Below are 11,835 nucleotides of genomic sequence, written 5' to 3' on the forward strand. Positions count from 1 at the left end.
GCAGGAATAATCCATGGAAAATGACACAATGAAATATTGTATTGCAGTATAAAAATGATTAGTACTGTATTGCAAATTATTTATCATTTACTTTCATTAAAATGCAAACAGTCTGCCAATTTAGAGGCACTGCAGGCAGATAGATGTCATACGTCAAGGAAGCCTGGTCCAGAGTGTTGATGTGTTCGGTGTCTGAGTAAATAATCCAAGAGATGATGCTTTGCAGCGCTTGGCCCTGGAGACAGAAAACAAGGACAATCAGACTCTTTAATGGGAAATGGGTTCATTTGGGGTGATCACTGCCTGCCCACAATTCTTTCTGCAAGCTCAAGTAAAAATGTGATTGCTGATGAGCAGTAGAATAGTTACAGCTTGACAAACAGTAAGGATAGTAGTAGTATTGTTGTTGTTATTTATTATATTTGTTACTTTCTCAGAACATTTCAGCACAACTCTGACATTAATGCGAACCTGGTAAAAGAATTCATTAATCAGTTCTGGGTAAAAATTTTGTATCCGTAGGTCTAAGTAGTGGCATTAAATGCTTTAATGGGGCTGATACTGGCCCAGCAGTAATTTTGAATTGAGAATTTCTGGTAGCAAGTTGTTCACTTTCTACTTAAACACTGAAAATTGCAGCCAGAGCTGTGAAAGTTTCTCAGTATCTCAACTGGTGTTCCTGGAAGGCAGCGATGTTAAGCAGAATTAAAAAGGAAAGCGCCAAGATTAGAAAGTTTCGGCTTTTAATGTATTTTCCTTAAGATGGCGTGGCATTCCACTGTGTGAGGATTAGTGGAAAGTGGCTCCTAAAATTTCTGTGTTAAGTTAGAAGAATCAGAGAGGAAGAAAACAAATAGGCTTGAATCCGTTGGGCTTGGGTCTTATCAAAACTTTTTGCACACTGAGCTATATTCGTAAGTGAGCGAATACGGCAGTGATTTGCGAAGGAACGCGCTCTGCCTCTGTGTTCAATACAGGCAAGTGGTGACGGGTGTCAAAGCTCAGCATAAATTTCCAAGAAGAATGAGAAAAACTACAGAAATTGAGAAGAGAGGAGAACTTGACAGGTCTTGAACTGGAGAGGAAAAGTCTTTCAAAGTCCTTTTTCTTCATGTCTGGGGAGAAGTGTGTTTTAGAAGGCGTCTGGTAAAACGAAATGGGAGAATAGCAAAACAAAATCACGGGGTGGGTGCTGATGGTGTGTTTGCAGATACTCAAGGCATAAATATTTTGCTTAAAAGAGACAAATTCAATAGAGGATTATTCATCAGGAGATGCAGCAGAACTGTGTTCTCACCTCTCCAAAGGTTGTAGTACTGAAAAATTAAACAGCAAAGTCAGTACATGTTCATTTCCCAAAAAGAAGCCACAAAAATAGTTCAGACTCTTTTCCAACTTCAGCCTTACATGCACAAGTTGCTGGTGTGTTCTATGTTGCTTTGTGTAGGTTACATATTTATTACGTGCAGTGAATTAAGAGATCCTATAAAAGTACATGCTGACAATTTTAATGAAAAATCTGATTCTCTCCCTCCAAATTTAACAAAAACAATGAAGAGCTACTGGAGGTGCATGGGTACGGTGTGTTTTAAAGCATCACCTACCAGAAGGCTTCCAACCTCCCTTAATAGAGACCATTGACCTTCCCACAGCTCTGGTATTTTGCTGTTGTCTCAGTCCATCTGAACAAATGAAGCTGTAATGAGTTAGGAATGGAATGACCAGACAACTGAAATGTGAAATACTGACAAGGGTGAAATGTAATGTGGTGGTGTGGGTTGTAGGTACATCCTGTGAGAGTGTAGTACCTCGTCCATCCATTCCATCTGCTCTAGCAGAATAACAATAGAAAACAAATATATCTGAATTAGAGCACTTAGATTTGGGGATGTTTTGTTATTCCTTTGAATATTCTAGATTTATTTGTATTTAACTTGCTGTTATTTTGTTTTGTTTGTGTGAAATGGCTTTCCAGCTTGGACACAATTATTCTAAATGAAAAGGAAAAACATTTACACAGAAAAGGGAACCAATTCCCATACAGAAAATGTAATTATAAAAGGTAAGTGGTGCCCCCCTATGCCTGCAAGGGGAAGGGAAGTTGGATTAAGCTTGAAAATCTGAGGTTATTGGTTTATTTCCATGGTATTCATTGAAATTGTTGGTCCCCTTTCACCGGTTAAACTTCCCCCTTCACTTTCCTGTTTTCCCCCCCTTCCCTATTCGTGCGGCAGCAGAAGGGACAGCCGTGAGTGACGGGAGGGGATGGCGGTGGGAGGGCTGGGGTGCAGGGCATGAGGCAGGAGGTGAAGCGAGGGTTGTCAAGGCTCCAAACTGAGCAGGTGGTAACTCAGGACATTTAAATACTTCCGAATTACTTTATTGGCCCAACTTAAAGCTTTTCTTTCTGGGATTCAGGTCCATAAGTTGAAAATACTTCATTCCTTGTCACTGTCACCACGACTTCATTTGGCAAATACTGACCATAGTTCAGGTTCCCGCTGACAAACTCTGTTTCAGTGACTGCTTCCAGGGGCTGTGGAGTGACAGCTCAACAACCTTTAGTGCTCACACCAGGTGCCAACAGGTGCTTTAGAAAGGCAGTGCTTTGTCATCACTTCCCACCCTACAGTAGCAGGAGATAACAGAGTTACATTAGACTTGTACTGCTCCTATTGCACTCGCTGTAATTAATTAAAAGCTACAGGCAACGTATTTCAGCTGCTAAAAGGTCGTCGTCTTTGTGCTTTTTTTGATGAGCGGTTATTTTTTATCAAACTCTTGTTCCATAGTTATGGCCCTAGTGAGTCAATCTCTCATTGCTGTAAACTTGCTTTTTTTTAATCCAACCATAGGCTCTGAATAATACTGTGTTTTGGTGACCCTTTGAAAATATCTTCTCCAGCATTGTTTGTGAATGAAGCTTTACAGTAGCTTGTAATGAGCAGTCACGGATCTTGACTCAATAATAAAAAACAAAACCAAGCACAGCGTATGTCTTCACAGGTCACAGTTCCTTGATGGTGTAATACATAATATATATAATATCCATAATCCCTGATGATTGCAGGATCCAGAGGCTCACTGATACAAAGGCAAGACTCACCATATTTCTACTTTGCTGTCTTTTCTGGTATGTTTCAGTTATTGTGTTCAAGGTTGTTCCAGTTCACCGGGTGGTAAGGAGACGTTCAGATTCTTGTTTTAATTCTGGTACGGCATCTCAAACTGCAGCCTGTACAGGTGGGAGATGTATTTCCACCACGTAGATCTGTGCTCTTGGAGAATCTGTAAACATGGTATAATCTGTAAAACATCATCGGGGAGTCAGAACAGGTTTTCAAACAGATTTTTACTGTGAAATGCAGTCCAACACCTGCAGGTTTGGAGGCATACTTCTTAAATAGAAATAAAATATTGACTCATTTCAGCAGATTTCTTAATATTCAGGATATTCCACTACTGATACAATTATTTCATTTTTTTGGTATCCCAGATAACAGTAATTGTCAATAACCCACGTTCTTTTTCTGAGTTTCAACATCTGCCACTTTCTGGTTTCTGTCCCTAGTAGTGCTTTCTATAAGCAGTAAATTAATCTGGTGTGTTATGTTACTTGCAGAACTAGTATCCAAGCTATGTCAGAAAGTTTTGTTGATGGTTTCTGTGTAATCTTCTCCAGGCTCTGTATCTCGTGTCTGGATTTATGGTGCAGTTCTTTTCCCTGGCATTATCTTGTGTTATGGAAAACTCGCAAGGTTGCTGCTGCAAGGGTCATTTTCCGAGAGCACAGCTTTGATCACATCACCGTGCTCACGTATTCCTTGTTCACCATGTCAAAATGTTGGTCGTATCTTCCAGCCTCAGTGCTCAGGACTCCACCCCTCAACACTTGCTTTGTTTTTTTCTGGGGTTTGATGTTGTTTCCTTGCGTTTGGAGGAAAGTATTTTTTCTTTTTTCCCTTTCTTCTACAAAGAAGCTGTTTTTCAGATGAAGACCAGAGTATGAAGTTACGGACAGATAAAAGGCAGCAAAATGGCCCTGGGAACAGACTGCTCTATCTCAGCTCTACCCTCCCATTTCTCTCCCATTTTTCCTTCCTTTCCCACTGCTAAGCCATGATGTAGAATCACAGGGATGGCAGCAGCAAATGACACAAAGCCACCACCTCTTGTGCAAAGCTTTAGCCAGGGCACGGTGCTGTGACCATAAATTACCTGCAGCTATAAAATACAAGACTATTTAAAGCACTTTGACTTACTTCATCAGTCAAGTTCCACACTGCCCATCACACTCTAGATTTGTTTTTCGTAAAACTTTTTTTTAAAACTTGTTTCTAAACCAAGGTTTTCATAAACTCATAATATGGGCTAAAAGGAACTGTTCATCCTTTCTTGTCAGAGCAGATTTTATGCAGCCTTGATCAAATTTCTCCTCCTGTGGCTCCCAGATGAACTCTTTCCTTGTTGGCTGCTCCGTGGTTTGGTAACCGGCCACCTTTCTGTTGCAGAAGAAAATGACCCTGGGACCAAGAATACTCATTAAAGCAATGGACCTAACATTTGGAGAACAACTAGATATGGCAAGTATGGTTTGTTAAATGACAAGTTACTTGTCTGCTTTAACAGATTTCCTGTTGCTTGAGAAAATTCTCGTGAGGAAGCTGTTTCAAATCCACTTCTGGGTGATAAGGGCATCCTGGGCACTGGTACCCAGCAGCTTTACATGCCCTTTTGCACAGCATTTTCTCTTGGAAACCGGGGAATTATGCATGTTGAGAGTCACATTTTAAGTGTCATTTAATCTCTTCCCATAATCAGAAGCACCCTTACAACTTCTGAATAATTTTTGGCCTTTGATGGCTGAAAACAAAATCAGGAAGGCTTTTCTTGGTGTCTCAGGAGCACAAGGCAAGGTTTTCCTAATTGAAGAGGTTGGTGGCTTTTGACACCTCTTTGCTGTGTCTCTGTTGCTCTGCTCCATAATTTGGGATTGAAGACAAACTGAGCTGTGCTGTCAGCGCACGCGTTTTGGCTGGAGGGAGCGGATGTGGCAGGACCTCCCTGGTTGGAAGGGTTGCAACCAAAGCCATGTCCTGAAGAAAGGTTTCTGTGAGCATCCACATCCCTGCTGAGCCAAGAACACCCCCTCGTTACTCTACAGTTTCCCCTGAACAAGCTGAGATAAGCCAGTTCTCTTGAATGTAGATACTGTTAATTAATCTTTTCCCTTTGACTGATAGGAGAATCCCCCCAGAGGCATTTTCCTCTCTATTCTTAATTCTTGGAATAATCTGGTTTATCTTTACAGTACTTCAGCTATGTCTAACATCTTTTTTTAGGAATAAAGGAGTGTGCACGGCCCATGGTGAGCTGGATTGGTAAATGATGCTCTCGTGTCCGTCCTCCCTTCCCTCACACTCACATCCTCCCTGAATGCTCTCACTCGTGGTGCTCTGGTGCTGGTGTGGCAGGGTCACAAAAGACATCTAAAGTCTGACCTGGCTGGAAAAAAATGGGGTTGGTTTGGTTTAAGGTCTTTGTGGGTATTTCTAGATGAACATTTTGCTGGATCGGTTCCCTGGCCTGGTTTCCCATGTGTTCACAGAGAGGTGAGTGCAGGTGGGAGGGTTTGGAGTCAGGGTGGTTGCCTTCAGGTTGCTTGTGCAGACACAAAACCTCTGGGGAGAGGGAAATATGTGAGGGGTTTGGTTTTCATTTTGAGTTAGCAGATTTGACTTGCACCATCTATATCTGAAGATACCAGCGCGGTCATTTGCATTGGAGGTAGTGTGCATCAGACCTTTCATGGTGTGTACCATCAGTAGCTGGAAATCATTAAAAGGGGAAAAAACCAAAACAAAACAGAGAGAAAAAGTCAAGGTACGAAGCTGCAAATATCAGAGTCTCTTTTACCTCACTGTGTTCTTATTACAATCATTTCTTTCACCTGAAATTTTAACTGGTATCTACAGGAATTGAAATATTGTCTCTTGACTTCTGCTTGCTTGCATACAATCCCTTTCCAGCACATAGAACAACTGATTAATTCAGAGTACTTCTTTGTCTGATATTTTACCTTCTGATACCCCAAAAATTTCATTTCCACAATCTGAGGGGACCGTTTCACGAATTATCAACATTGGTATTTTGCTTTTCGTATGTTACACAACTAAATAGGAGTTGCCACATGCAAAGTACTGTACAAACATTTTTCCTACATTTGGGATAGCCATTTTTCCAAACTGGAACAAAATGGAGTGTTTTCTTTCTCCCTTCCCCCTAGAGAAATATTTCTTAAATAGTTATCAAGCCAAATAGGCTTTTCTTCCTAACGGTTTCTGCCAGCTCTGTGCTGTGGTTTACCTCAGCATCTGCTTGCTTTTTCCATGCTGCAGAGTGGAGCCTGGTTTTGATTAAAAGCGAGCTGAAAGGCAGATGAATGCATCACAAGGAAAAGCAGCCTTGCTGATATGCGGGAAGGTAATTTGTTGGTCAGTGATCGCCTGGTCCTGGATGCGATGGCTTTCAGTAGCGGCTTTTTCTCCCAGTAGGACCAAGCCAATGTGTAGGGGGTTTTATTATCATTTTATGCCACAACAATCTCATAGAAAAGCCAAGACGCATTCTTTGAACTGAAATTGTCTGTTCGTCCTTTCAACTGCTTCGCAGGCGAATTCCTCAGCCACAACATTATTTGCGAAGTATGTTTTTCTCTCTCCCTTTCCACCACATTTTCATTTTTGAGATGTTTGTGTTTCTGTAAAATTCCAGCGCTTTGTGATGGTATCTTACGTGAGTTTTAAACAACTCGCCACTAACAACCTCAATAACGAGATATTTCTGGGAAATCCAGGGAGGGGAGTTCGCGGCGCCTGCAGGAGAGGGCAGCAGAGATCAGCAAATGCAGGGGCTGTGGGACTGGCACTTGTACGGTGAGATAACGTGAACCAAAGGAGTTCTCTTTCCTTATATTCAGTCCTTAAAAAGTGGCAGCTCCAAGGCACTGGCCAAGAAGGAGCATTCTCGGTTATGGATTTTCAGTGTCATTTATAAACAGCTACAGGCTAGGAAAGGTAAGGACACCAAGGGTATCCCATTTTCGTATAAGGCAATGAGAAGTAGCAGCTAGGGTTATTAAACACGAGGCCATGCCTCACTTGAAATCTGTTTTGATTTGGCAAGTAAGAAATGCTTGAAAAAGCGTTAATAAGTACGATTTAAAACATTGTTTTGCACCGAATGCAGGCAGGGTAGGGTTTGCTTTAAAACTTGGTGGCTGGTTGTGGTCAAGTCCAGTTTGTTTCTGTGTTGAGGGGCTGCCTCATTTACAATAAAGGGGAGATTTGCTTTCTAGAAAACACAGAGCAGATGTGACGCACACAGAAATTATCCTGTCTTCAGGTGACAGAACTCAACTGTGTCTGCACTTAGGTGGCAGATCAGAGGATGCTGGTGTCTGTAACCCCCAGTGAATTGCTGGCAATTCCTGTACCCCAGCAGAGATCCCAGCAGCTTATTTTGAGTGTGTGTGTGTGTGTGGGCAGAAGAAAAGGGCAGAGGAAATTTATAGCAGGAAAAGTTCTCTCTGATGGTTTCCAAAGGTCTCCACCTCAGCACTTGCTGCTGTGGCTGCTTCTGGTGAGCAGCAAACTTGTCTGTGAATTTCAGTATGATCATAGCATTTTTAAGTAAGCTGGATGGAAAGTACTGGCTACACAACTGACCAGAGGCACCAGTGTGTTCTTGACAATAGATGTGCTGAAATAATATTTTCTTATTGTTATTAAAGCTTATTAACTGTTGCATCATGCACTGAACAGTCCTATTGCCTTGACGGCATCCCCTTTGAAGGGAAACCAAACCAGACTATTTTCAACATGCAGACTTGTCACAGTGCTTAGAGCCCATCATGAGATAATATGGAGCAATTTCAGTTCAGAAGGAAGCAATCTTTGCTTTTTTGGCTGGAAAACCAGCACAGAAACAGGTTTATGATTTGTTAGAAGCATCCAATATTCATACCTAGTGATGAGAGGCCGTAGTGGTGCTGATTCCTGAGGCCCAGCTCCACAAAGGACGTGGTTTTGTTCATGCCATGTGCACATACATCCCTGTGGAGATTTAGGTGGAAGATGGGTATGGGGAGGTTGCTCTTGTATTTAAAGCAAAGCACCTCACTCACTAGGTAGAGTTCTTCAGCTAACGTGGTCCAAAGTGGTGGGAAAGCAAGGGCAGTGATGAAGCTGATGCTGAAAGGGCTCTCACCTTTACCCTGACAGCATCTCCATGAAGTTTGTGCCATCCTTCAACCTCTCCAGAACCCCTTCGTTTCCTTGGCGTTTTCATGTTACTCATGAATTATACAGGTTTGGGGACCAAGGAAGGTATATTTTTGTACCTTGCATGTCATTCACACAGCTTCTCAGAGAAAAGTATATCTTACCAGACAGATAATGCAACAAGAAACCTGAAGACGTGTACTGGGTAATGTCTTTATGGAAGAAGGGTTGTGATGAATGTTAAGGTAAGTATTGACTAATGCTTTCTTCAAACACAGATGATTTATTTTATGGAGCAAGTAATTCTATTTTAAAACACAGGCCTGCTCATGCTCACACTCTGAATACAGGAATTTAAGAAATAATTATATTTATGAGGCTCATAGTCCTTATTGAATTGGCCCCCTCCCAGCTTTTAATTCACTCTGAGGTCCTGTCTGGAGCCTGGGAAGGGAGGAAAGGTGCCCCCTTGCCCCAGGGGTTTGGGGGCTGCTGTCTCACGGCTCTTTGGAGCTATGCCCACTTTGGACTGGTTCGCCCAGGAGCCTGAGGAGGTGGTGAGATGCTCTGAGCAATGAGCGTTACTGAGTCTTTCACTGCAGGTCTGGTTGGAAGCCAGCTCAGACTGACAGCAGTTGCACCCCAGGAGCGTGATAAATGGCTGACATAAATAAAGATGATGTAAAGACTGGTGATGTCAGGGGAACTGCTTCCCAAAAGCAACTCTGGGTTCACTGATGCAGTCTGTGCTTACCTCTCCTGTTATAAGAGGTCTGAGAGACAAACTTCCAAAGTCAGCCCAGCAGCAAAGCTGGGGCACTGCTGGGAGGGCAGCATCAGTTCTCTCATCTGGATCTTTCTAGGTTTTTTTGTCATTTATCCTCATATGAATCAGGAATATCTGCTCTGAAAGAATCCATTTCATTTTCTTCTTAAAATTTATATTTCTGATGGCTTCTTGCTCAGTTGGTGAGAACTTCCAGAGAGGCCTTTCAGCAGGTTTATTCACAGATGAGTGTAAAAGTCATGATTCACCCTTGACTGCTGTAAAGGCCAGGATGCTCACAAAGACAAGCAGCCTGATTAAAAAGCAGTTTACCAAGGCTTCCACAAAACTATTTAAACCAAGCTTGAACACTGTATTTAATGCTTGATGCATGGACACTTGAAGGCTGTGTCTAATACATGCACACACTGAGTGGGGCTGCACGTTGTGTCTCTGCAGAACTTGGTATAACTTTCAGAATACTGATAGCACAATGAAAAAAAGTAGAAAAAATCTGCTAACATATTATACATTGTATGTATTTTTTCCTTACTAGAGTAAGAATAGTTTTCTCAGTAATTAAACGTAACTTTTTGAAGGCTACCTCTTTGTGTATCAAGTATATATCTGTCTTCCAAAGCAGAAAATTAGACTTGATGGGGAAAAAAGGGAAAAAACCTCATTTTTTTTTTGTTGTTTCAAAATTTCAGCACAGTTGTCACAATTGTTTATCAAGGTGTTTGACTGGCTATGCAGTCAAAATTAAAACATTAAAAATATATTGACAAAATTATCCATGATGAGTATAGCCTTTTGTCATATACAATATTCAGTAAAAACTTAGGTCAAAGGCATCTTTATCTGAATAAATGTAGGTGTAAGTAAACAGTAGGGAGGAACCACAGTGTGTGGACTGGAGCATTTTTTGGGAACAGTTGTTGGCACAACACATGGTACCAATGGACACCCCTCTTGGGGGCTTGTAGCAATGGTGCTACTGAGGAAAAAAGCCCTTTGGAGATCTTTGCAAGTGTATTTATTCATCAGTCTAAAGCTTCCTAGCCAGTACATGGAGTGAGAAAGCAATTTAAGCCATTGGCCAACCTTGTTTATATTAAAAAGCACGTGTCCTTTCCCCACTAATACAAACCAAACCCAACATTTATGAAGCGTGGCAGTGGCAGGGACCGAGCGTTGCTTTGCTCCAAGGGTTGCTGTCATCCTTGGGTCAGAGCCAAAATAAGCACGACTGGAGCAAAGGGCAGGGACATTTTAACGATGTGCATCTCAAACTATTGTAGCTGGTGAGAATGGAGGAATCCCAATAGCAGAAGACCCTCCTTTTAGTTTTTATTTCTTTTTAGATTATAGCACTTCATGTGCCATGAGTAAGAAATTGTATCATTTCAGTTTTAATCAACTCTATTGCTGACAGTTGACTCAACTATTTTTCAAGATCCGGTTTGTTAGTATTCGTATTTTTTTTACCCACTGGTTTTGTATTAATAAGGGGAACTGGCTTTCTGCAAGCAAATCTTCCCCATCCTTTTCCCGTTTCAGGCTCTTCTAAACGATAACATGTTTTCACAGAGGAATGACTTATGCTGAAAAGCTCCAGTCCCTCCAAAATCTTTCCTCCTTTTCGTGTCTCTGTAGGGTTTCATCCTTGCCAACTCTTTTCTCAAGTTCCATGCTGCTTACGTACGTAACTTTTGAAGAAGGTTTTTCTTGTCAGTGCCTCTGTGGCAGAGGATTTTATGGCAGTAATTATCTCAGAATGAATACTTGGTTGGGATTAAAGGTTTCAATTAATGTCCTTTTGGTTTTCTGGGGTTTTGCACATTTTCTACGTGCAAATCATGGGCTGCTGTTTTGTCTTCCAAACTTTTGGTTATTTAAAATTTTGCTCTGTTTTCTTGGACTAACAGTGTTACAGGTTCTCTGTGCGAGTCCAGGTCAGGATTCAGTAATAGAAATGAATAAAGAGTTTATTTCTCAGGCTCGATCCCATAGCCTCAATAGCTATGAATCCTTAAACTGAGATAGCTGATGGGAACAGTTGCATTCACGAGAGGTGAATAACCTCCAAGAGAGCTTTTCAAATTCACTGTGATGCATCTTCAGGATGTCACTGAATGTAGTTTTCTGAAGCCAATTGTACACCAGCTGAGGGTCTGCACGAAGATTTCTCATCTACCATGCCTTCACTAAATGTATTCATGCTTCATTATTCAAAAAGAATGAAATGACAGTGCATGTTAAAAAAAAACCCAACAAACCAGTAAAGTAAATTTATATTTGCTTTGAAAGTTTGTAGAAAAGGGTTGGATTCTTTCCTGCAGCTTTGGCAGGTTCTGTTTCAGCTCTGGCAGTAATTATTCAGAGCAAAGATGGTTTCTGTATGAAAGAGAGAGAGAAAATACTCATAATTCCCAGGGAGTCTTGACAGTGTGTGCAATTAAACTGATTTCTGACATCTCTGGACAGTGGGAAAGGACAAAAATGAAATTATATTTGCAATACTTGAATTCTTAAGGTGGAAAAGCCAGCTTGTCTTCCAAGTTGCCATGAGGTTCTGCATCTGCCCCATGGTTGCTGATTAGGCAGGAGGTCGTCTCTTAGGAAGCCGTCCACTCCAGATTTAAAGTCCTGTTTAAAATTACAGCTTCTACTTAAACAAACAAACAAACAAACAGAAACCCAAACAAACCAAAAAGTGTGCTGTATTTCCAGATTGAATTAGCCTGAGTGTCAGCTTTGTGCCATTTATCATGAACCAAGAGAAGA

This window comes from Mesitornis unicolor, unplaced genomic scaffold, assembly GCF_000695765.1.
Source record: "Mesitornis unicolor isolate BGI_N332 unplaced genomic scaffold, ASM69576v1 scaffold4185, whole genome shotgun sequence".
Classification (NCBI taxonomy): Eukaryota; Metazoa; Chordata; class Aves; order Mesitornithiformes; family Mesitornithidae; genus Mesitornis; species Mesitornis unicolor.